A 24,410-nucleotide genomic window follows, 5' to 3' on the forward strand; every position below is an offset into this window, starting at 1 on the left:
ACCAAAAGGTTTCAGGTTCAATCTCCAGTCAGGGTTTGTCTGGGAGGCAATGATCAATGTTTCTCTCTCTCTCTCTCTCATCGATAAAAATATATCCTTGGATGATGATTTTTAAAAACTCAACATTTTTTTTTAAATTGTAAAATCTGAGAACTTACATACAATTTTTGGTACATCAGGTAGTTTAATACTTCATAATACAAACTTTAAATTTGCCTTTAATTCAATATTTCCAAAAACCTTCCATTTCCATGGAGTAACATTTTACTTCAGTGACTCACACATGAACAATAAACACACCAGTGACAAGGGTAGCATTCTGTTCTTAAATATCATCCTGCTATTTTGCTCTCTTATGGTACTTTTATTGCTTGGAGTTTTTTTATGAGTACGCGTCATTTTTGTACAAAGAATAAAGTTATTTAAAAGGAACAAGTTGGCTATGATCAAGGACTAGAAAATAATTCGGGAAAATGAAAATGTTCTATGTGAGGGGTAGAAGTAAGAACAGTCATGTTTTCTTTGGGCAAACATTTCTTTCATGTTGTTATTTTTCCAACAAAGTAAAAATGCGTAGCTCTCTCAGACTCTGTTTCCTCTCTATAAAATAAAGTTGTAAAGATTAAGTGGCTTAATCTATGCAAAATGACTAAAACATTTCCTGATAGTGAGCACTTAATAAAAGCACTTAATAATAATGATTATGACAATGATAATTATTGTTCATTTCGTGTTGCTGTTTTTCCTCCTAGATCTAGGGTTTTCTTGATTGTCTCTTCCTATTTAATATTCAGGCCTCATCATCCTGAAGTGTTTGCAATGTCCAAGAATGTGAAGATGTACTGTTGCCAACCACCATTTATTGAATGCCAGGCCCCATCAACCCATTAACTCAGCGAGGCCTCCTAGACCACCCTACCTTCATCTGGTAGACACTATCATGGCTCCACTTGGGAGATAGAGTCTTGAGGCACAGAAAGCTTAAGTAACTAGCCTAAGGTCACTCAGTATTAACAATGGAGCTGGACTCCTCTCTATCCTTCAGTTTCTAAAAATAATTTTCTGGGACTTCTGGTCAGGATGGCAGCGTAGGTAAACGCAGTATCGTGTCCTCCCACAACCACATCAAAGTTACAACTAAACTATAGAACAACCATCATTCAAAACCGCCTGACATCGAGCTGAATGGAAGTCCTACAACTACGGAATTAAAGAAGCAGCTGCATCGAGACTGGTAGGAGGGCGGAGGCTGGTCCCACACCCACGTGTGGCGGATAAAAATCAGGAGGACACCTGGGCTGGGAAGGTCCTTCCTGAGAAAGGAGGGGTCCCCGTCCCACACCAGGTGCCCCGCTCAGGGTTCAAGTGCCAGGAAGAGAATCCCCATCACTTCTGGATGGAAAAAACAGCGGGAACTGAGGCTCAGGGAGGCTGAGGAGGCTGGAGCCCCAGGCAGTTCCTCTTAAAGGGCCCGCATACAGATTATCGGACACACTCCCTCTAAGCTTGGAGGGGAGGCAGCTTGAGGGGCACCAGAGACATACAGGGAAGAACTGAGCTGTTTGAAATTGGAGCAAGGGCTGGAGAGGCGGCCTTCTCCAGGACAGACGTGCTGTCAGAGGTCTTTGTTCCTTTGGTGAGCCCTTCCCCGGGGCGGCAGACAGAAGCCATATCTGGGACTCCAGCAACCTGGCTCACACTGGTAGCCCCGCCCTGGTGATTCCCTGAGGCCCCGCCCCACCCAATTTTCAGGCCCACCCAAGCTGTTGCCAGTTATACTTAACCATAGGATTGGCCTGTCTTGGATCCTGCTTCAGGTTTTCCTGAATTCTTTCAAACAAGCAGCATCTGGTCTCAGATAGCCCCATACCTCTCGTTAAGTAATACATAGAAACAAACACAGAGAGGCAGCCAAAATGAGGAGACAAAGAAACAGGTCCCAAATGAAAGAACAGAACAAAACTCCAGGAAAAGAACTAAGCGAAATGGAGATAAGCAACCTAACAGATGCTGAGTTCAAAATACTGCTTATAAGGATGCTCAATGAACTTAGTGAGAACCTCAGTGAACTTAGTGAAGGCCTCAAGAGCATAAAAAAAGACAAGTCAGAAATGAAGGAGGCACAGTCAGAAATGAAGGAAGCACTAACTGAAATAAAGAATAATTTACACAGATTCAATAGTAGAGTAGGTAAAGCCAAGAAGCAAGCCATTGATTTGGAATACAAGGAAGCAAAAAACACCCAATCAGAACAGCAAAAAGAAGACAGAATCCAAAAAAATGAGGATAGTGTAAGGAGCCTCTGGGACAACTTCAAGCATGCCAACATTTGCATCTTGGGGGTGCCAGAAGGAGAAGAGAGAGAACAAGAAGTTGAAAACCTATTTGAAACAATAATGGCAGAACACTTTCCTAACTTGGTGAAGGAAACAGACATACAAGTCCAGGAAGCACAGGGAGTCCCAAACAAGATGAACTCCAAGAGGCCCACACCAAGACACATCATCATCAAAATGCAAAAGGTTCAAGACAAAGAGAGAATCTTAAAAGCAGCAAGAGAAAAGCAGTTAGTTACTTACAAGAGAGTTCTCATAAGACTGTCAGCTGATTTCTCAAAAGAAACTTTGCAGGCCAGAAGGGAGTGGCAAGAAATATTCAGAGTGATACAAAGCAAGAACCTACAACTAAGATTACTCTGTCCTGCAAAGCTGTCATTTAGAATCGATGGCCATATAAAGAGTTTCCCAGACAAGAAAAAGTTAAAGGAGTTCATTGCCACCAAACCGTTATTATATGAAATGATGAAGGGTCTTTTTGAAGAAAAAGATAAAATATATGAACAAACAAAATGGCAATGAATACACATCTATTGGCAATGGAATCTACAAACAAAATAAACAGGCAGAACAGAAACATTCTCTTAGATACAGAGAATATTTTGTTGGTTGCCAGATGAGAGGAGGGTTGGGGGAATGGGTGAAAAAGGTGAAGGGATTAAGAAGAACAAATTGGTTGCTAAACTGACAAACCTAAAAGAGAAGGGGGTTTGGGGGTGGGAAGAAATAAACCAAAGAACTTATATGCATAACCAATGGACATGACAACAGTGTGGGAAAAGGCAGGAGGGAGGTGGGAGTGGGGAGAAGGGGGTCAATGGGGGGAAAATGAGGAACATCTGTAATACATTCAACAATAAAGATTAAAAAAAATAAAACATAATAAAAAAATAAAAATCATTTTCCTCTTGCAAGAAGTCTTCTTTATTATTCTCATTCATTCAGATCAGTTGTCTATATTTCTTCAACCCTAATTCACATGTTCTGCATTTTATTTCTTTTTAATCAAGCCATGATATCTACCATGTAGGGTCATTGGAAAGTTGGTGTCTGTCCCCCTTCCCAGGGGCCCAGAATCCTTGAACACGAGAGTAGCCTTCTGACACCTACCCATGCTAACAGAGGCTTCACAATACAGTAGACTATGGACAAGGGAGTCAGGAACTGGAGAATTCCCCAAAATATGAGAGGAAGATATGTCTCGCCTCCAATAGGAAAAGGACTGACCAACACCAGGACAGAGCAAGAACCAAGAAGGAAAGTTAAAAGGAGACGTTCTGACAGTAACACTGAAATGAGCAGAACTAGGGTGTGATGGAGGGGAGGATATGAGACACTGGGGCAATCATGTGAGTCAGAGTTGCCAGGAGAAAGGAAAGCCTTAGCAAGTGTGTTGTCAGGACACCCCAAAAGAGCACACAACTCTAGTGAGTCTGGAACATCACCTACAAGGTTTGTTGTGTTAGTAGGTCCGATAGTCTCAGCCTACGGTGGGTGGGTGGGGGGCATAGCCTATTGCACCATCATCTACCGCTGGTCACTTCCTTCCCAGTTAAGCTACCAGTGAAGCAGCTTTGGCCTCCACCCTCCCCCTCTACTCCCTGCCCCACCTTCTTAAAGAAGACGTTCTCAGCAGTGATTTAGTGACACCCAAGCTTGGCCTCTGCAGATGGTGGGAAGCTGTGCATGACCCAAGGGACCACCTCCAAGGGAGCACTGTTCCCAGTGCAGACATCGAAGATGTACACACCACTACGACAACTGCCGGCAGAGGGAAGCAAATGCTCTTGCGGAAAGGGACTTTAAAGATTCTCACCAAGGTGCCACGTGGGCTAGTGGGTCTGCTCACCATGCAACACTTCAAACTATTTCCAAAGGTGTTGGAAAAATTTTTATAAACACATTCTTTCTTTAATTTTTCTAATTACAGAGTTTCAGACATATACAAAAGTAGACAATGGTGTAATGAACCTCCCCGTACCCATCACGTGCAGCTTCTTTTTAATTCTCTTAAATTTAAAAATAGGTATTTAAATACAGTATTTGGGGTAGAAGCCTGTTGCGAATTCACATGATAGGACTTCACAGCTCTTATAACCCATAACCACTCCCCCTCTCTCCTCCTGCCATAAGGAGGTTAGGTCTTTAGTTTCCTTTTCTTTTATAATTTATTTTCTTTATCATTTAAATGTAGAGTTCTACAGTATGTAAAAGGTGAACATTTTCATTTTCTTTTCTTTAAAAAAAAATTTTTTTTATTCATCACCTGAGGATACTTTTCTACTTATCATCAGATAGAGTGGGAGTGTGGGAGAGAGAGAGAGAGAAACATCGATGTGATAGAGCCACATCAACTGGTTGTCTCCTGCACGACCCGACCAGGGCTGGGGATGAACTGCAACCAAGGTACGTGCCCTTGACTGGAACCGAACCCGAGACTCATTGGTCTGCGGGCCAACGCTCAACCGCTGAGACAAACTGACCAGGGCAACATTTTCATTTTCAAAAGAGGAGTAATTCTGTCCTAGCAACTTGACTGTGCAGCCATCAATAATATCACATATAATTATATTATAATTATAAAGACTATATGATAGGGAAAAGGGACATCAATGAATGATAAACACAATCAACAGAATATAGAATTGTTTGTACACAGTGATGACAACTGTGTGAATACATACCATATATGTACATAAAACTGGAGGGAAGTAAAAATACAAACTCAGCTTTTGCGTCAGGTGGCATATTTGTAGCTTGATGTATTTTTCACTTTTGGAACATTCTTGTAATGCCATTACAAGATTTCAGATGAACTGGCTTTTCAAGATTTTTCCAAGTAGACTATTTTGTGCTAATTCTCATTGCCTATCTATGTATAATGATAACGGATCTGAGTGTGGATTGTGTATGAGATACAGTGCCATATTGTATTATAGTTAACTACAAAACACTGAGCTAATGTTCAGGGCCAGAAAGAACAATAATCATTTTGTATTCTCATTAAATCATTATCATCAAAAAATGTATGGGGGTTTTGAAAAATGATCTACTTTGACTAAAATGATGAATATCTGTCCATAAAGAAATAACAAGTTTGTTTGCATTTCCACAAGATGTGTATTTTACAGTGTAGACCCAAACCTAGCCTGACATGTCCTAGGCTGGCACCCACAATCATGGGTAATCACAGATGGGTGCTGAGTGCTGAGGTCCCACCCTTTCCTTTTTCTATTCTTCCAGGACTTCCTGCTGTTGAAGTTTGGGCAGTCAGGAGGCAGTGACGCTCCTGGGGCTGGGGGTGAAATTCTCTTCAAACTGAAATGTGTTACATTTTTCACTCACTCTACTTCACTAAATGCAATTTCATTTTTATGACTTGGCAAACTGGCAGTTATGACCTCCTTTACAAGCAGATAAAAAACAACTTGATTTAGAGCTCCTTCATATTCAGTTAACCCCAAATCCCTTTATTGACTAAAACTGATTAAGTTAATAAAAGATCTTACAATAATTTCACTCTATTGTTTTTACTTCAACCTGATTTAATAAAGCTCTAATTTAAAACATTGTGTTCTTTTAACCTACATAATGATTTTGAATTAATTACAAGCCCTTAAAAATAATCTGCACTACATTAACAAAAGAAAGATGAAAGGCTTTATGATCATCTCCATAATATTTGTACTAATTCTAGGAATAGAATGAGAACTTCCTTAACTTGATACAACACCTTCACCAAAAATCATACTCAAAGGTAAAATGTTCAAAGCATTTTCTTTAAAATCAGAACAAGGGAAAATATTCCTACTATTATCACTCACATAACATTGTAATATAAAGGTCTTAGCAGGCACAGATAAACAAAAAGAAATAGAAAGTATACAAATTAGACTAAAGAGAATTGTGGAGAAATTATCATAATTGCTAAGAACTCATTGCTATAAGACAAAAGTTATTGACAAAAATCAACTGCATTTCTATATACCAGCTACAAACCATTGAAAACATATTTTTAAAAAGATACTAATTTCCAAAAAAATTGGCAACAAAAATGAAAAGCCTACCTAGTAATAAAGCTAACAAAAGATGAGCATGACCTTTATTGAGAAAATAAAATCTTATGGAAGGATATTAAAGAAAATTTCAATAAATGCAAAGATGTAATATGTTCATGAGTAGGAAGACTCTGCAGAGTAAAGAGTCAGCCTTTTCCAAATTAAAATATAAAGTGAACAAAGTTTCAATCTGAATTTTTCATGGAACTTGATAAGCTTATTCTAAAATTTATTTGGAAGAACAAAGGGACAAAGTAAAAAATAAAGACCACTTTAAAACAACAAGGTGAGAGGGGTTGCTATGGTAATGAAGAAATTCTTCTATGAGCACAAGCCAGACAAATGGATCAGAATAGAGATCCCTTGGATTAATCATGGTTTTTACTTTCTGTGTTTTATGATGCTTTGACATCTTGGAGAGCCTGTCTCTGAAGGCTAGATAACTCCTAGAGACAATAAAGACTTGCCTGTGACCAAGACTTTCATGCAAGCCAACCAATCTCTCCAACCTTCCTCTTTACCAAACTCTCACTTACCAAGCCAAGGTGTTCTCTGTCCTACATCAGCCCAGGGCCAGATACTAGAAGATGAGGGTCCGCCCCTATTGCCCAGGGCATGCTGAAATGAGCCAATCCCAAAACGCTTACCTTACCCCACCCTTTCCTTCCTACCAAAGCCTAACAGAGCCTAATGCCCATGCCTTCCTGTCATTCCTGCCTCCCGACTGACCTGCTACTTCCCCATGTGGCCCTGCATGGCATGACATGCCCAATCCTCCTGGGTACTGTAGGTGATAAACTTCTTTGACAGGCAGTTGTCTCCGTGTCTGTCACCTGACTATACTTGATTAATACAAATCCTGGGTGCATTTTAAAACTCCCGTGGAAATACGATGAATGACAAGAGCTAATATTGCCAATCAGAAGAGAAAGGACAGATGGTTCAAAATGGTATTGGGAATAAGACAAGATAGATATACTTCTCCAAGTTTCTTCTGCTCAATATAGTCAAAACCCTGTGTTAGCATAGGCAGCTAGGAGTTAACAGAAGAGAGGGAGCCAGACTGGCTGAGCCTGATTGAGTCTGGAAGTTATACTTAATCAGGCTTAAGTCTAGAAGCTACAGCTTCAGACACCCCAGGGGAATAGCCGCATCCCCCATGCCCTTGTGTAGGGAGGAAGGACCGACTTTCTCATCCCCGCAGGACACATCGGGGCCACTCACCAGGACTATGGGGTAGGGTGAGGGGTATAAACCAATGCGAAGAAGGAGCCAAGATGGGGACCATAGAAGGGAGGTGTCTAGCCTGGGAAAAGGATCAGACTGGATGAGAGCGTGAAACCCTAGAAGATTTAGGAAAGAGATTGGATAGGGGCAAGATCCAACACAAGCTCACAAAGGGCCAGGAAAGAGATCGGTTTGTTTGCAAGAAAGCTTACCCCTTCCCAAGCCCGAGGTAATGTGATCCAAGCCTAATAAAGGCCTCTCTTGGTAGCACGTTTGCCCATTTGTTGGCCTGTCCGCACGTTCTCTCTGTAGCAGCCACGTGGGCCCCAGCGCCAGCACCCTGTGCTGGCCTGAGTGTAACAGTGCGGCACGGGCCAGAGCACAGCTGGGAACAGAGACTAAGCTAGTCTGACAGGGACAGAGGCTGAACTGGACTAAGCTTTGGCATGGAGTAAACTGAACCACGGTAGCTCTGGATGACCTGCCGGTGCCAGGCAATGGCACAATGTCTCTGGACCCTGGTCCTTCTTCTGGGCTTGGTGAAGACAAAGCTGGACTTCTTCCACAGCCAGACAGAGCCAAGCCACCTGGTCGTGGATGATACGCTGGGCACCTGGGGACAGTCCTTTGTGTTTGTTTACTCCAGCTAGAGTAAATCTTACCATTACACCTCATCCTCCTATATGTGGGTCCCGAAATGCTTTTCTTGTGACTCCGTGGAAGAACCCCATTTCCATCGGCAACACCTGGACACTATATGTAAAGCAAACATAAGAAGACTGAAAGGTGGAGAAAAGCAGATGAGCTAGGAACCTCAGGACCTAAGGAATGACTCCTAGCAAATGTCCTAGGTTTTCTTTTGACCTCATATATCCTGGACTGAAGGCTGGAGAAGCTGGCGACCTGGAAACACCAAAGAGAGCAAATAAAAAAGCCTCTGGAACGCCAAAGGACTAGGAAGGGACTACTGTCAGTTACTTTGACAGTAACTGCCCTACCCCAGCAAACAGCCCACCTCCACCTCTACCAGCCAAGGTACAAGGGAAGTCTGGACTTGACCTCCTTCCTAGTGGGCTGGTATCAGTGGAGCCCCTCTAGCAGCCCAGCAATAATGAACCCACAAACACACAACAGGGTGTCAATGGAGGCCCAGTGGGGGACCTGGACTCCTATCACCTGCCCTGCAGTGAAGATCTGGGGTCCCTCTTCCCCCACCAGCATAAAGTCTGAGGAGGATGCTAAAACAGAATATTTCAATACAACCCATGGTCTCGCATAACTTGAGTGAATAAAGATGGTAACAGATGCCAATACCGAGATGGAACAACGTTGGATGATCTGACCACGGTTTTAGAGCAGACATCAGACTATGTTTCAAGGAACCACATAAACACGTTTGAAACGATTGAAAAAATATTAACTCTCTTCAGATAAGTGGAATATATAAAGATAACCCAAGTATAAAGTTTAGAATTTAAGATGACCCAATGTTGAGTTATCTGACCACGATTTTAGAGCAGACATCATACTATGTTTCAAGGAACCACATAAACACATTTGAAACAATTGAAAAAAATATTAACTTTCTGCAGATAAGTGGAATACATAAAGAAAAACCAAGTATGAAGTTTAGAATTGAAAAAAAGATCCAACAACCGAAGTAAAACACTTGCAAGATGGCTTGACAGAAGAATGAAGACAGAGGAAAGAATCAGTGTACTCTTTTTAATGAAATATCTGATTTTACTCAAATTCTCTAAAACTTATACTCAATATATTGTTTCTAAAGTGCAGCCCGGCTGGTGTGGCTCAGTGGTTGAGTATCAACCCAGGCACCAAGAGGTCACTGATTTGATTCCCGGTCAGGGCACATGCCCAGGTTGTGGGCCCAATCCCCTGTGAGGGCATGCAGGAGGCAGCCAATCAATGTTCTCTCTCATTGATGTTTCTCTCTCTCTCTCCCTTCCTTTCTCTCTAAAATCAATAAAGAAAAATAAAATAAATAAAGTGTATATCACCCTTTATATAATGGTTTCATTATTTCATTTTTCCTGTATTGTTTTGTTGTTTTTTCTTCACAATTCTTTATTAGCAGCCAGAGTCTTCAGTTGTCAAGTTAGAAGCCTCTACCCTACTATTCTGATTAAGTTACTTCTAAATATTAAAAGCCAACATCTGGCTTCTAAATGAAATTGGTGTTTCCAATTACTTGACCTAATTTAGAATCAATCTTGGCATCCAGTCTTGCATTTCTAACCAAATTTACAATCCACCTTTCAGCTTCTTTTGGAGTCATGTTCAGTTTATCTGCCAACATGTCAATGCTGATACAATGGTGGATGCAACAAAAAGTCTCAAATATGAAGAGACGGCCATTTTCAGTGATTTCAAGGATTCAAGACAAGTAACCGAGAAGTCATTTACAAGCACAGATTCTCATTCCTTCAGCTTTTTCTGAGCCCCATCAAAGTCAAAGTTAACATATAAGCAAGCATTCAACAAACTCTGTAATTGAGTCTTCATATGTGTAAGACTCCTGTTGAATCATTTTGACTAGATCTTTTAGCACCTGCTAGTGTTTTTGAACATCTTTGTTTGTTATGACTACTATAGTCAAATAGTGAAGAATATACAGACACATCATCTGAATTGTATTAAGATACTGTGGATGGTAAAGGGAGAGGTCAGTGTTATCACACCCTTTGTTGAAGAAAACCAATGAGACCAGTGAATGAGCCGTGTTTGCTGCTGAAGAGACAAGGAGTGGATAACTCACAGAATTACTATCTATGGTCCCTTTTAACCATGTAAGGTCTTCCATGGCTACATCCTGATTCTGCATTAAGATTTCAGAGGCCAGTTTTCCCCAGAGTAAACTCAAAGCATTTCTATCTATTGCTGGAACCTACAAGCTAAAAAAGTAAAGAGATTCTGCTGCTCTGGAGTAATTCACACATTCGTATTGGAATTTTGCAAACCTGTAGAGTGTATCTAAATATTCTTGCTGAAAACCATGCTTGTCCGACAGGTAGTCAAACAGCATCCGACCATCCCTAATTGACCATATTTCTGGATCTTCAAACATCTTCACAATTGGTTCTGTTTCTGCCTGAAGCTAATTCAGTTATATAAAGACTGTGGTTCTTTTTTCTCTCAAAGCATGAGGAATATCATCAGAATAAAGATTTTTGTATACATACCTAGCAAACTGTACCATGTTGGTATCACTAAGAAGATCCAAATTTTCTTGTAATAATTCTTTTTTTATAATATATCTCCTTTACAGAGAAACTCAAGCAATGGAAAGACTAGCTGCTGATCCAAAAAGTGTGCCATGTGTATAGTCAAGTCATATTCTGCCATCTTGTCAAGGAAAAGCAAGACTCAATGAACTTGAAGCTAGAACTGTATAAAGCATTCAAACTGAACCGCAGAGAGAAAATAGACAAAAACAAACAAAATAACCACCCCCCAAAACAAAATAACACAAAACAAAAACCCAGAGTCTCAGGGCCTTATGGATTATAATAAAAGATCTAATATTTGTATTATCAGAGTCTCTGGAGAAGAGAATGAGGCGGGAATGAAAAAGTCTCAAATTTGGCAAAAGACATAAATCTACAGATTTAAAAAGCTGAGTGAATTCCAAACAAAATAAACCCAAAGAAACCAACACCAAGAAATATCATAAGCAAATTTATGTAAACTTTTGTGTACCAAAGGACATTATGAAGAAAGAGAAAAGGCAACTCACAGAATCGGAAAAATATTGGCAAATCATATATTTGATAACTGTCTAGTATTCAAAATATATATAGAACCCATACAACTTAACAACAGAAGGACAAACAACCCAATTAATAAATGGGCAAGTGACTTCAATAAAAATGTCTCCAAAGAATACGTGCAAATGTTCAACAAGAAAATGAAAAGAGTCTCAGCATCATTAGTCATCAGGGAAAGGCAAATCAAAACCATAATGAGATACCACTTTATACTCGCAAGGATGACCATTTTAAAGTGTTGGGGTGGGGACTTCTGGTCAGAATGATGGTGTAGGTAAAGGCTATACTCGCCTCCTCCCACAACTACATCAAAATTACAACTAAACTATAGAACAACCATCATTCAGAACTTCCTAAAATCTAGCTGAATGCAAGTCCTACAACGATGAAATTAAAGGAGTCACATCAAGACTGGTAGGAGGAGCAGAGGTGCAGATGAGCTGGTCCCACACCCATATGTGGTAGATAAAAATCAGGAGGATACTTAAGCTGGGAAGGTCCTCCTTGAGGAGGGAGGGGTCCCCATCCCACACCAGGCCTCTCAGCTCAGGGTTTCAGTGTCAGGAAGAGAAGTCCCCATAACTTATGGCTATAAAAACCAACGGGAACTGAGGCTGAGGGAGGCTAAGGCTTCTGGAGCCCCAGGCAGTTCCTTTGAAAAGCTTACTAGGATCTGAAACCCCCAGGCTCCAGTGCAGAGGGGAGGCAGCTTGAAAAGCACCAGAGACATATGGGGAAGAACTGAGTTGTTTGGCATCAGGGCAAGAACTGGAGAGGCAGCTTTCTCCTGGACAGACTTGCTGTCGGAGGCCTTTGTTCCTTTGGTGAGCCCTTCCCCTACTGGGCCTGGCAGATGGATACCATATCTTGGTCTCTAGCAACTTGGCTCACACTGTTTGCTCCACCTTGGTGATTCCCTGAGGCCCTACCCCACCCAACTTCTAGGCCCACCTAAGCTGTTACCAGTGGCTTTACCATAGGATTGACTTGTCTTGGCTCTTGCTTCAGATTTTCCTAAATTCTCTCAAACAAGCAGCATCTGGCCTCAGGGAGCCCCATACCTCTCACTAAGTGGCCCTTGCACAGCTGATCCTCTAAGGCCTGGCACTAGAAGCAGCCAGCCTTGGTTCACAGCTTGGCTTTGCCTGGGCACCTCCAAGTCCAGCACAAGAAGCAGCCATCGGCCAATAGCTTTGTAGTTTGTGGCTGGTGGTGCCAGGTACAACACAGGCAGTGGCTAACCTTGCACCAGAGCTAGCACACCCAGTGGACAGCTTCAGACCACATTGAAGCACTACCACCCAACCACATCCACAAGTGACACACTCAAGGAGTGGACTCAGTGGGTACCAGAGCCCTGATAAAGTAAGTCTTGTTCTGTGTGGTGGCCTCTGCACAGCTGATCTTCCTAGGTAATCAGAGGTCAGTCCTTGCAGCTGGTCAGTCTGAGTAACTCCCTCCCATTGACATGCCAACAGCAATTAAGACTCAATTACAACAGAAGGAGGTACAGTCCACACTAGGGGTGCATCTTGTGGGCCTAACTGGGGTGACCAGGGAAGCTGTGCCACTGGACCCTACAGGATACCTACTTCAATAGACCACCCTAATAAGCCTAGGAAGCATAGCAACTCTATCTAATATGTATAGACAAACACAGAGAGGGAGCCAAAATGAGAAGACAAAGAAACATGTCCCAAATGAAAGAACAGAACAAAACTCCAGGAAAAGAACTAAACAAAATGGAGAGAAGCAATCTAATAGATGCAGAGTTCAAAACACTGGTTATAAGGATGCTCAATGAACTTAGTGAAAATTTCAAGGAACTTCATGAGAACTTCAAGGAACTTTGTGAGGACCTCAAAAGCATAAAAAAGGACTAGTCAGAAAAGAAAGATGCACTAATTAAAATAAAGAACAATTTACAAGGAATCAATAGTAGAGTAGGTGAAGCCAAGAAACACACCATCAATTAGGAATACAAGGAAGCAAAACACACTCAATCAGAAGAGCAAAAGAAAAGAGAAAAAAAAATCCCCCCCGACCCCAAACTGAGGATAGTGTAAGAGCCTCTAGGACAACTTCAAGCATACCAACATTTGCATCATGGAGAAGACAGAAACCAAGAAATCGAAAGCCTATTTGAAAAAATAATGACAGAAAACTTTCCTACCTTGGTGAAGGAAACAGACATACAAGTCCAGGAAGCACAGAGAGTCCCAAACAAGAAGAACCCAAAGAGGACCACACCAAGACACATCATCATCAAAATACCAAAGGTTCAAAACAAAGAGAGAATCTTAAAAGCAGCAAGAGAAAAGCAATTAGTTACCTACAAAGGAGCTCCCATAAGACTATCAGCCTATTTCTCAAAAGAAACTTTGCAGGCCAGAAGGGAGTGGCAAGAAATATTTAAAGTGATGAAAAGCAAAGACTTACAACCAAGATTACTCTATCCTGCAAAGCTATCACTTAGAATCGATGACCATATAAAGAGTTTCCCAGACAAGAGAAAGCTAAAGGAGTTCATCACCATCAAACCAGTATTATATGAAATGTTGAAGGGTCTTCTTGAAGATGGAGAAGAAGAAGAAGAAGAAGAAGAAGAAGAAGAAGAAGAAGAAGAAGAAGAAGAAGAAGAAGAAGAAGGAGGAGGAGGAGGAGGAGGAGGAGGAGGAGGAGGAGGAGGAGGAGGAGGAGGAGAAAAATATTAACAATAAAATGGCAATAAATACATATCTATCAACAATTGAATCTACAAACAAAATGAGCAAGCAGAACAGAGACAGTCTCATCAATACAGAGAACTTTTTGATGGTTGCCAGATGGAAGGGGGGTTCGGGGGATGGGTAAAAAAGGTGAAGGGAATAAGAAGTACAAATTGGTTAGACTGATGAACCTCAAAGGGAAGAGGGGAGGTGGGGCAGGAAGATATAAACCAAAGAACTTCTATGCATATATGCATAACCAATGGACACAAAAAATAGTGTGGGGAAGGCAGGAGGGGGACAGGAGTGGGGAGGAGGGGGGTCAAAGGGGAAGAAAGGGGAAACATCTGTAATACGTTCAACAAAAAAGATAATTTTAAAAAGTAAAAAACAGTGTTGGGGTGGAATAATAAGGTTTGGCAAGGATATGGAGAAATTGGAACCTTCATACATTGGTGGTAGAAATGTAAAATGGAGCAGCCACTGTGGAAAATGGTTTTACAAAAAAAGTTAAACATAGAATTACCACATGGCCCAAAATTCCACTCCTAGGTGTATACCAAAATAATTGAAAACAGGTACTCAAATACTTATTCATCAATGAACGTTCATAGTAGAATTATTTGCAATAGCCAGGAGGTGGAAACAATCCAAATGTCCATAATGGATTAACAAATAAATATTATTTACTCATAAAAAGAGATGATGTGCTGATACATATACATGCTACAACATGGATAAACCTTGAAAACCTATGCTAAATGAAAAAGTCACAAAACATCATATATTGAATGATTCCATTTATATGAAACATACAGAAGAAAAAAATCCATTGAAACAGAAAGCAGATTAGTAGTTGCCAGGAAGGGATGGTAGAGTAACTGCTTAATGGGTACTACTAGTTTGGGGTGATGAAAATGTTTTGAAATTAAATAGAGGTAGCATTATAAATGTATTATATGCTATTGAATTATACACTTGAAAATAGTAAATTTTATGTTATATAAATTTAATCTTAATAAAAATTTCAGGTTCTCATTATTGTGGTATTAATACCCTTATGTCTTAGACTAAAGAAATATATACTGAAGTTTTGGGGAGGGAGTAAAAGATCATGATGTCATAATTTAGTTCAAGAAAAAATAATAAATAGATAAAATTATATAACAAATGTGGTAAAATGTTAACAATGGGTAAATCTGGGTGAAGGCCATATAGAAATTCTTTGTGAGAAACTTGCTGTAAGTTTGAAAAAAATTTTAAATTATAGTTTTTAAAACACAAGTAGAAAAATGTGAAAAGACAAGCTCAGTGGTAGGAAACGTTAATAATGGGGGAGGCGATGCCTGGGTAGGGGCAGAGGTTATATGGGAAATCTGTGTACTTTACTCTCAATTATCCTGTGAACTGTTGTGGGGGGGATAAGTCCAACTACTAGGAGGTCTGTGCTACATTTATGGATGACAAAGGATTGCTATCCAAAATATATAAAGAGAGGCGGGAAAAATGGCGGCGGAGTGAACGGAGCTACACAGACCGTCTCCCAGAACCAAACTGGAATTACAACTATAACACAGACAAATCGACGGAAAAAACCAACAGAAAAGCAGCTTGGAGGACCATACAACGCAGGACACTGACTCCATCCCGGTAGGATTGCGAAGGCGCGAGACGGGGCTGGGAGCGCACGGTCGGCAGCTCGGCAGCGGCCTCAGCTGGGAGCGGCGCCCTCGGGTCACACTCCCAGGCGGCCCCACAGCGCAGCCGGGACAGAGGCTGAAACAGCCACAGCCACTCACCTTGGGCTCCGGCGGAGGGAGGGCGGACTGGACTGGAACTGTGTCTGGACACTCGGGGTTTGGAGGGCGCTCAGAGCTTTGGCTGAGTGCAGCCACTCAGGACGGGGGCCACATTGCTCCTTCCCAGGGCTCTGAGAGAGGCAGCAGCCCCTCCCTCGGAGATCCAACCCCACCCTGTGGGCCATTGAAGTGTTAATTGAGGCTCACTAATGACCAGCATCTGCCCCACCCTCGTGAAAGCCCCTTGGCTGAGCACCAGAGGGAGTTTTTCAATCAACTGACAACCCAAAACTCATCAATTAACCTAGACTGCTAGCCTCCAGGCAAAAAGCTAGAGGATAACAGTACGTTTCCTGGGCTGGCAACTTTAACCAGGAAAGTAAGACTTGACAGTGGTGTTCAACGCGGGTCCTCCCTCGCTCATCTAAACACAGGAGAGGGAGCCACAAACAGCAGAACACCAACACCCACAGGGAGAACTTGACAGGCTCCAAAGCCCACAGTGATAGCTAAAATGGTGAAACACAGAAACAGAAGCCAAATGAAAGAGCAAGACACCTCCACCGAAGATGAGATCAATGTGGAGCAATTAGGCATGTTAACAGAGCTAGAATTCAGAGCCATGATCTTGAGGAAGCTGAACAGCATGAGTAAAGACATAGAGACACTGAAAATAAGCCAAATGGAAATTAAAAACCAACAAGAAGAGATAAAAAATGACATATCCGAAATGAAAAACACATGGGAAGGTTTAAAAAGCAGAGTAGGGGAAGCTGAGGACCGGATCAGTGAATTAGAAGACAGGGTAGAAAAAATCAACCAATCAGAAAAACAAAAGGAAAAAACTATTAAAAAACAGGAAGACAGCTTAAGAGAACTATGGGACAACTGGAAACGTAATAATATTCGTATCATAGGAGTCCCCGAAGAAGAAGAAAAGGAGCAAGGGATAGAGAATATATTCAAAAAAATAGTGAGAGAAAACTTCCCTAATTTGGTGAAGGAAGAAGGCATTCAAGTTCAAGAAGCACAGAGAGTCCCAAGTAAGAAGAACCCAAACAGGCCCACACCAAGACACATAGTAATTAAAATGCCACAAATTAAAGACAAAGAGAGAATCCTAAAAGCAGCAAGAGATAAGCAACAGGTTACCTACAAAGGGAACCCCATAAGGCTTTCAGCTGACTTCTCACAAGAAACACTACAGGCCAGAAGAGAATGGCATGAAGTAATCAAAGTCATGAAAAACAAGAATCTGAATCCAAGACTACTCTACCCAGCAAGGCTATCATTCAAAATAGAAGATCAAATAAAGAGCTTCCCAGACAAAAAAAAGCTAAGGGAATACATTAGCACCAAACCAGCACTGCAAGAAATGTTAAAAGGACTGCTGTAATTAGCAGTAGAAATGGGAAGAAAAATGGAACCACACTAAACAAAAATGGCAATAAATAAGTACATATCAATAATCACCTTAAACGTAAATGGATTGAATGCTCCCATAAAGAGACACAGAGTAGCTGATTGGATAAGAAAGCATGACTCATCTATATGTTGTTTACAAGAGACCCACCTCTCAACAAAAGACTCACATAGGTTGAAAGTGAAGGGATGGAAAAAAATTTTCCAAGCAAATGGAAAGCAAAAAAAAGCGGGGGTAGCAATTCTCATATCTGATAAAATAGATTTCAAAATGAAGACCATAACTAGAGACAAAGACGGCCACTACATAATATTGAAAGGATCTATCCAACAGGAAGATATAACCTTGATAAACATATATGCACCCAATATAGGAGCACCAAAATATATTAAAAATCTTCTGGAGGACTTCCAAGGAAAAATCGACAACAATACAATTATAGCAGGGGACTTCAACACCCCATTGACAGCACTGGATAGATCCTCTAGGCAAAAAATTAGCAAGGAAACAGAGACTCTAAATGAAGCACTAGACCAAATGGATTTAATAGATATCTACAGAGAATTACACCCCAAAACTACAGAATACACATTCTTCTCAAGTGCACATGGGACATTTTCAAAGATAGACCACATGATAGGACACAAACTAAATCTCTACAAGTTCAAGAAGATTGAAATCATATCAAGCATCTTCTCAGATCACAATGGCATGAAACTAGAAATCAATTGCACAAAGAACATGCAAAGACATTTCAACACATGGAGGCTAAATAGCATGTTATTAAACAATGAATGGGTCACCGAGGAGATCAAGGAAGAAATTAAAAACTTCCTGGAAACCAATGAAAATGAACACACAACAACACAAAATCTATGGGATGCAGCGAAAGCAGTTCTGAGAGGGAAGTTCATAGCACTACAGGCCTACCTCAAAAAACAAGAAAAATTTCTAATTGACTGTCTAACCTCACAACTTAAAGAATTAGAAAGCAAACAAAAGAAAACCCCAGAGCAAGTAGAAGAAAGGAAATAGTAAAGATCAGAGCAGAAATAAATGACATAGAGACCAAAAAAACAATTCAAAGGATCAATGAAACAAAGAGCTGGTTTTTCGAAAAGATAAACAAGATAGATGGACCCTTAGCTAGACTCACCAAGAAACAAAGAGAGAGAACCCAAATACACAAAATCAGAAATGAAAGAGGAGAAGTAACAACCAACACCACGGAAATACAAAAGATCGTTAACAACTACTATGAACAACTATATGGCAACAAATTCGACAATCTCAGCGAAATGGACAAATTTCTAGAAACACACAGTCTCCCAAAACTATTCCCGGAAGAGATAGAAAACTTGAACAGACCAATAACAACTAAGGAAATTGAAGAGGTAATCAAGACTCTCCCAGCAAACAAAAGCCCAGGCCCAGATGGTTTCACGGGGGAGTTTTACCGAACATTCAAAAAAGAACTAACACCCATTCTCCTCAAACTATTTCAAAAAATTCAAGAAGAAGGAAGACTTCCAAACACGTTCTATGAGGCCAGCATAATTCTAATTCCAAAACCAGAAAAAGACACTACGAAGAAAGAAAACTACAGGCCAATATCCCTGATGAACATAGACGCCAAAATCCTGAACAAAATACTAGCAAATCGGATCCAGAAATACATCAAAAAAATTATTCACCATGACCAAGTGGGATTCATTCCAGGGATGCAAGGCTGGTACAATATTCGCAAATCAATAAACGTGATACACCACATAAACAAAATGAAGAATAAAAACCACATGATCATATCAATAGATGCTGAAAAAGCATTCGACAAAATCCAGCATCCATTTCTGATAAAAACGCTCAGCAATGTAGGAATAGAGGGATCATATCTCAACATAATAAAGGCCATATATGAAAGACCTACAGCCAACATCATACTCAATGGACAGAAACTAAAATCATTTCCATTAAGAACAGGAACAAGACAGGGATGTCCACTTTCACCACTCTTATTTAACATTGTACTGGAAGTCTTAGCCACAGCAATCAGACATGAAGAAAAAATAAAAGGGATCCAAATTGGAAAGGATGAAGTGAAACTGTCATTATTTGCAGATGACATGATATTGTACATAGAAAACCCTAAAGACTCCATCAAAAATCTATTAGACTTAATAAATGAGTTTGGCAAAGTAGCAGGATACAAAATTAACGTCAAGAAATCGACGGCATTCTTGTACATCAATGATGAACTCACAGAAAGAGAAACTGAAAAAACAATCCCATTTACCATCGCTCCAAAAAAATTACGATACCTAGGAATAAACTTAACCAAAGAAGTAAAAGACCTATTTGCAGAAAACTACAGGTCATTGAAAAAAGAAATAGAGGAAGATATAAAAAAGTGGAAGCACATACCCTGTTCATGGATTGGAAGAATTAACATAATTAAAATGTCCATACTACCCAAAGCAATCTATAGATTCAACGCAATCCCCATCAAAATACCAACGACATATTTCATAGAACTAGAACAAATACTTCAAAAGTTCATATGGAACCAAAAAAGACCCCGAATAGCCACAGCAATCTTGAAAAAGAAGAACAAAGTTGGAGGGATCACAATACCAGATATCAGGTTATACTACAAAGCGACTGTAACCAAAACAGCCTGGTACTGGCACAAGAACAGGCATATAGACCAGTGGAACAGAACTGAAAACCCAGAAATGGACCCAAGGCAATACGCTCAATTAATATTTGACAAAGGTGGCAAGAGCATACAGTGGAGCAAAGACAGCCTCTTTAATAAATGGTGTTGGGAAAATTGGACAGCTACATGCAAAAAAATGAAACTAGACCATCAACTTACACCATACACAAAAATAAATTCGAAATGGATAAAAGACTTAAATGTGACCCGTGAATCCATAAAAATTCTAGAAGAAAATGTAGGCAACAAAATTTTGGACATCGTACGGAGCAGAATTTTCACTGATACATCACCTAAGGCAACAGAAATAAAGGAGAAAATGAACACATGGGACTACATCAAACTAAAAAGCTTCTGCACAGCAAAAGAAACAATCATCAAAATGGAAAGGCAACCCACTGTATGGGAGAACATCATTGCCAACGATGTATCAGATAAGGGGTTAATTTCCAGTATATACAGAGTGCTCATACAACTCCACAAAAGGAAGACAAAGAACCCAATTAAAAAATGGGCAGAGGAGCTGAATAGACACCTCTCCAAACAGGACATACAAATGGCCAAGAGACATATGAAGAAATGCTCAACATCACTAATCATCAGAGAGATGCAAATTAAAACAACTATGAGGTATCACCTCACACCTGTCAGAATGGCCGCCATCAACAAATCATCAAACAACAAGTGTTGGCGAGGGTGTGGAGAAAAGGGGACTCTAATACACTGCTGGTGGGAATGCAGACTGGTGCAGCCGCTATGGAAAACAATATGGTGCTACCTCAAAAAATTAAAAATTGAACTTCCATTCGACCCAGTGATCCCACTGCTGGGAATATACCCTAAGAAGCCTGAAACACCAATCAGGAAGAATATATGTACCCCCATGTTCATAGCAGCACTATTTACAATAGCTAAGATCTGGAAACAGCCCAAGTGTCCACCAGTAGACGAATGGATCAAAAAGCTGTGGTACATATACACAATGGAGTACTATGCAGCGGTAAGAAAGAAAGATCTCTTATCCTTTGAGACGACATGGAGGGACCTGGAAAGTATTATCCTAAGTGAAAGAAGCCAAGCAGAAAAAGACAAATACCACATGATCTCACTTATATACGGAATATAATGAACATAACAGTCTGAGGAATACAGTAGACCCAGACACATGGAAGTAGGGCACAGACTGACATCCCTCAGAAGAGGGGATGGGGGGTGGGGGGGTGGGAAGAGATAAACCACAGAACTTATATGCATGTATGCATGACCAATGGACATGGACAACTAAGCCGGGGACAGGGGGGGGGGGGGGGTGGGGTGGGGGGTGCCAATGGGGTAAAAAGGTAAAATATCTGTAACAAAAAAATAAATAAATAAATAAAATTAAAAAAAAATATATATATATATATAAAGAGCTCCTATAAATGAACAAGAAAAAGAGAAACAAATTAATAGAAAATTGGGCAAAAAACATGAACAGACATTTTACAGACAACAAAACATAAAAAAACCAACAAACATGTGAGAAGATGCTCAACCTTATTAGCATAAGAGTAATACAAAATACAGTCATAATAAAATACCACCTTACACCTACTACATTGACAAAAATGAAATACGGCAATACTAAATTTTTGAAGAATATTTAGAACAATGGAGCTGTTAATATATTGTTAGTAGAAATGTAAAATGGTGCTGCCATTCTGTAGAGCGTGATTTCTTAGGCTGAAAATCAGGTATACAGCCTTCACGTCAGCAGTTCCACTTCTAAGTATATTCATTCATTCAGAAAAAAATTCTTGCACATGTACACAATGGGTTATGTGCCACAATGTTTGTAGCAGCATTGCTTGTATTAGGAAAACTTGGCAACAATTTAGATGTCCCGTAAATAAGAAATGGATAAATATATATTTATAATAATTATATAGCAGTGAAAATGAATGAATGAGAGCTATAGATATTGGGTAAAGTTTATAACATAAGGGTGAATGGTAAAGGGAAGTTACAGAAGAATACTTACACTATGATAGCATTTAAATAAAATCCAAAATCATGAGAAACTAAAGTTTGTGGATACTGTAAAGAAAAGGAAAAGAATAATAAGTAGAAAATTCAGAATAGTGGTTACCGTGGGGGAAATGAAGGAAGAGGAATATGATCAGGAAGAATACATTGGGGTCTTCAAGTGAATTAGTAATGATTTAACTTTTAATCTTTAGGGTGAGAATCGAACTGCTTATTACACAATTCTTTATACATTTTTAGATGCATATGTTATAATAAAATATCAAAAACAGTTTTCAGGTTGAATTTTCTTTTGTCTACTTGGGCAAATCACAGATATCCATATGCATATCAGTAAGTCCATTATAGCTATGCTAATTTCTATACCGTGGCTTTAATGTGTGGACAGAGGGCCACTGAAAAATGTCTCAGATGACCCAACCTGTGTGGCTCAGTTGGTTGAGTGTGGTCCCATGCACCAAGATATCACTGGTTTGATTCCCATTCTGGGCACATGCCTTGATTTCTGGCTCAATCCCCAGTAGGGGGCATACAGGAAGCAGCCAATTGATGTTTCTCTCTCACATCGATGTTTCTATCTCTTCTCTCTCTCTAAAAAATCAATAAAAACATATTTAAAAAGAAAAAGAAAAATGCCTCAGATGGACTCTCATTGCAAAGCCGTCACCAGAAAGAACATAAGCTGCCACAGGTGACAAGATGTCCTGTGTCCTGGGATACCATGAGAAGAAACACTGGAGGGAGCTATTTCACCACTCAGGGGCCTGGCTGTTTCCTCTTCCTTTGGCAGCTTGATATAAACGAAAGGGCAATAAAAGGGACATGAGGAGACCAGAATTCCATTTCCAGTTTTTCTTCTAATTCTGTGTGGTCTTAAGCAAGTCATATCCCTCTCTGCTTTTTTCTACATCTTATAAGATGACCCACATAACCTCCTCCAAGAAGCCTTTCAGATAGGAAATTCCATGATCAATAATTACAATAAATCATGTCTGGACTCATGCCTTGTGATGAGTAGTATCTGGTACTAATGAAGTCCTAATAAATCCCAAGAGATCAAAATAACTCAGGGGTGCTCATAGTGGAGGTGAACAGAAAACTCCTCTCCTTAAAATGAATACATATATCTATATCTATAATGCAAATTATAAACTAGCTGAAGTCAGTTTGGTTATATTCTTAGACAAAAAGGAAAGCAAAGCTCAGTTTTCTAAACAAATACATATTTTTTTCTATTCAAAAAGAACACCACTGCTCATAATTCAGTTTTATGAAAATAAATAAGTTTACCTTTATTATCATCTTAGAATCATGGTAATCAGAGTTTGGTTTCACTAGCTCTTACTGATGCTCTTGCATTTCAAAAACTGGGTTCTATTACACAGAAATAATTGGCATGTAATCAATAAGATAAAGACACATTGATTATGAGCAAATTTAAACATATATACTAGGAGGTCAGTAGTTTTACAAGAAAAGGGTTAAATACACCCCTTGTGAATATAGTCTTTAGCTCCCATTAGCACATATTAAAGGTAAGAACTAAGAGCTTATTGAGTAGTTATAAAATATGTAATTTACTCTTCACTTTGACCCAATTGGAATTTACAACTACTATTGGGAATAAGGATGTTTTCCAGTTAATTAAGAAACTATTATAAAGATATTTAACATCAGGTCTCCTAAAACTCTTACATGTAACTCAGACCATATACTTAATAGTAGTCCTTTAATATATTTTCCCTTGGTACATTGGCTCTTCCAATTGCAGTAATTGGGGTAGGCCCTGCACATGCTAATTATAGGCCTACAAGGTATCTTATCAGCAACAACAGTAATTAAAACACAAGAGTAGCCCAGCCTATGTGGCTCAGTGGTTGAGCGTCCAAGAGATTGCTGGTTTGATTCCTGGTCAGGGCACATACCCAGGTTGTAGGCTCGATCCCTAGTAGGGAGTATACAGGAGGCAGCAGATCAATGTTTCTATCTCCCTTCCTCTCTCTAAAAATCAACTTTTAAAAAAGTCTACTTATTTAAATAAATAAATAAGTAAAAAATATAAAACACAAGAGCAAAAATCCTATTGAAGTTTTGGCACAAAAACATTGAAACAGACCTCAGAATTGGAAGCAAAAAAAAAAACAACAACCATGAAGCTTTCTTTCCCTCCCTGTCCTTCCCTGGGATGTCAATGTGCCCCGCACAAGAAGTGGGGCAGAGGGGACATGAATGAGGGGTGAGAATATGTGAGGCCAAAGAAATAGAGTGGGAGGGGCTGTGTATATTGGGGTTCCTGGTGGTTGAAGAATGGCAGCAGTAGGGAAGGGGACAAC

General features: G+C 40.0%; 1 protein-coding gene and 1 pseudogene across 1 annotated transcript in view; both read right to left on the reverse strand.

The window, feature by feature from the left end:
* LEMD1 (LEM domain containing 1) overlaps positions 1–24,410 on the reverse strand; it is a 39,323-nt gene that overhangs the window by 1,271 nt on the left and 13,642 nt on the right. The gene's annotated exons all lie outside the window — the stretch shown is intronic.
* Positions 9,710–10,984, reverse strand: LOC118637603 (annotated as a pseudogene).

The sequence above is a fragment of the Molossus molossus genome, unplaced genomic scaffold (assembly GCF_014108415.1).
Source record: "Molossus molossus isolate mMolMol1 unplaced genomic scaffold, mMolMol1.p scaffold_m16_p_20, whole genome shotgun sequence".
Classification (NCBI taxonomy): Eukaryota; Metazoa; Chordata; class Mammalia; order Chiroptera; family Molossidae; genus Molossus; species Molossus molossus.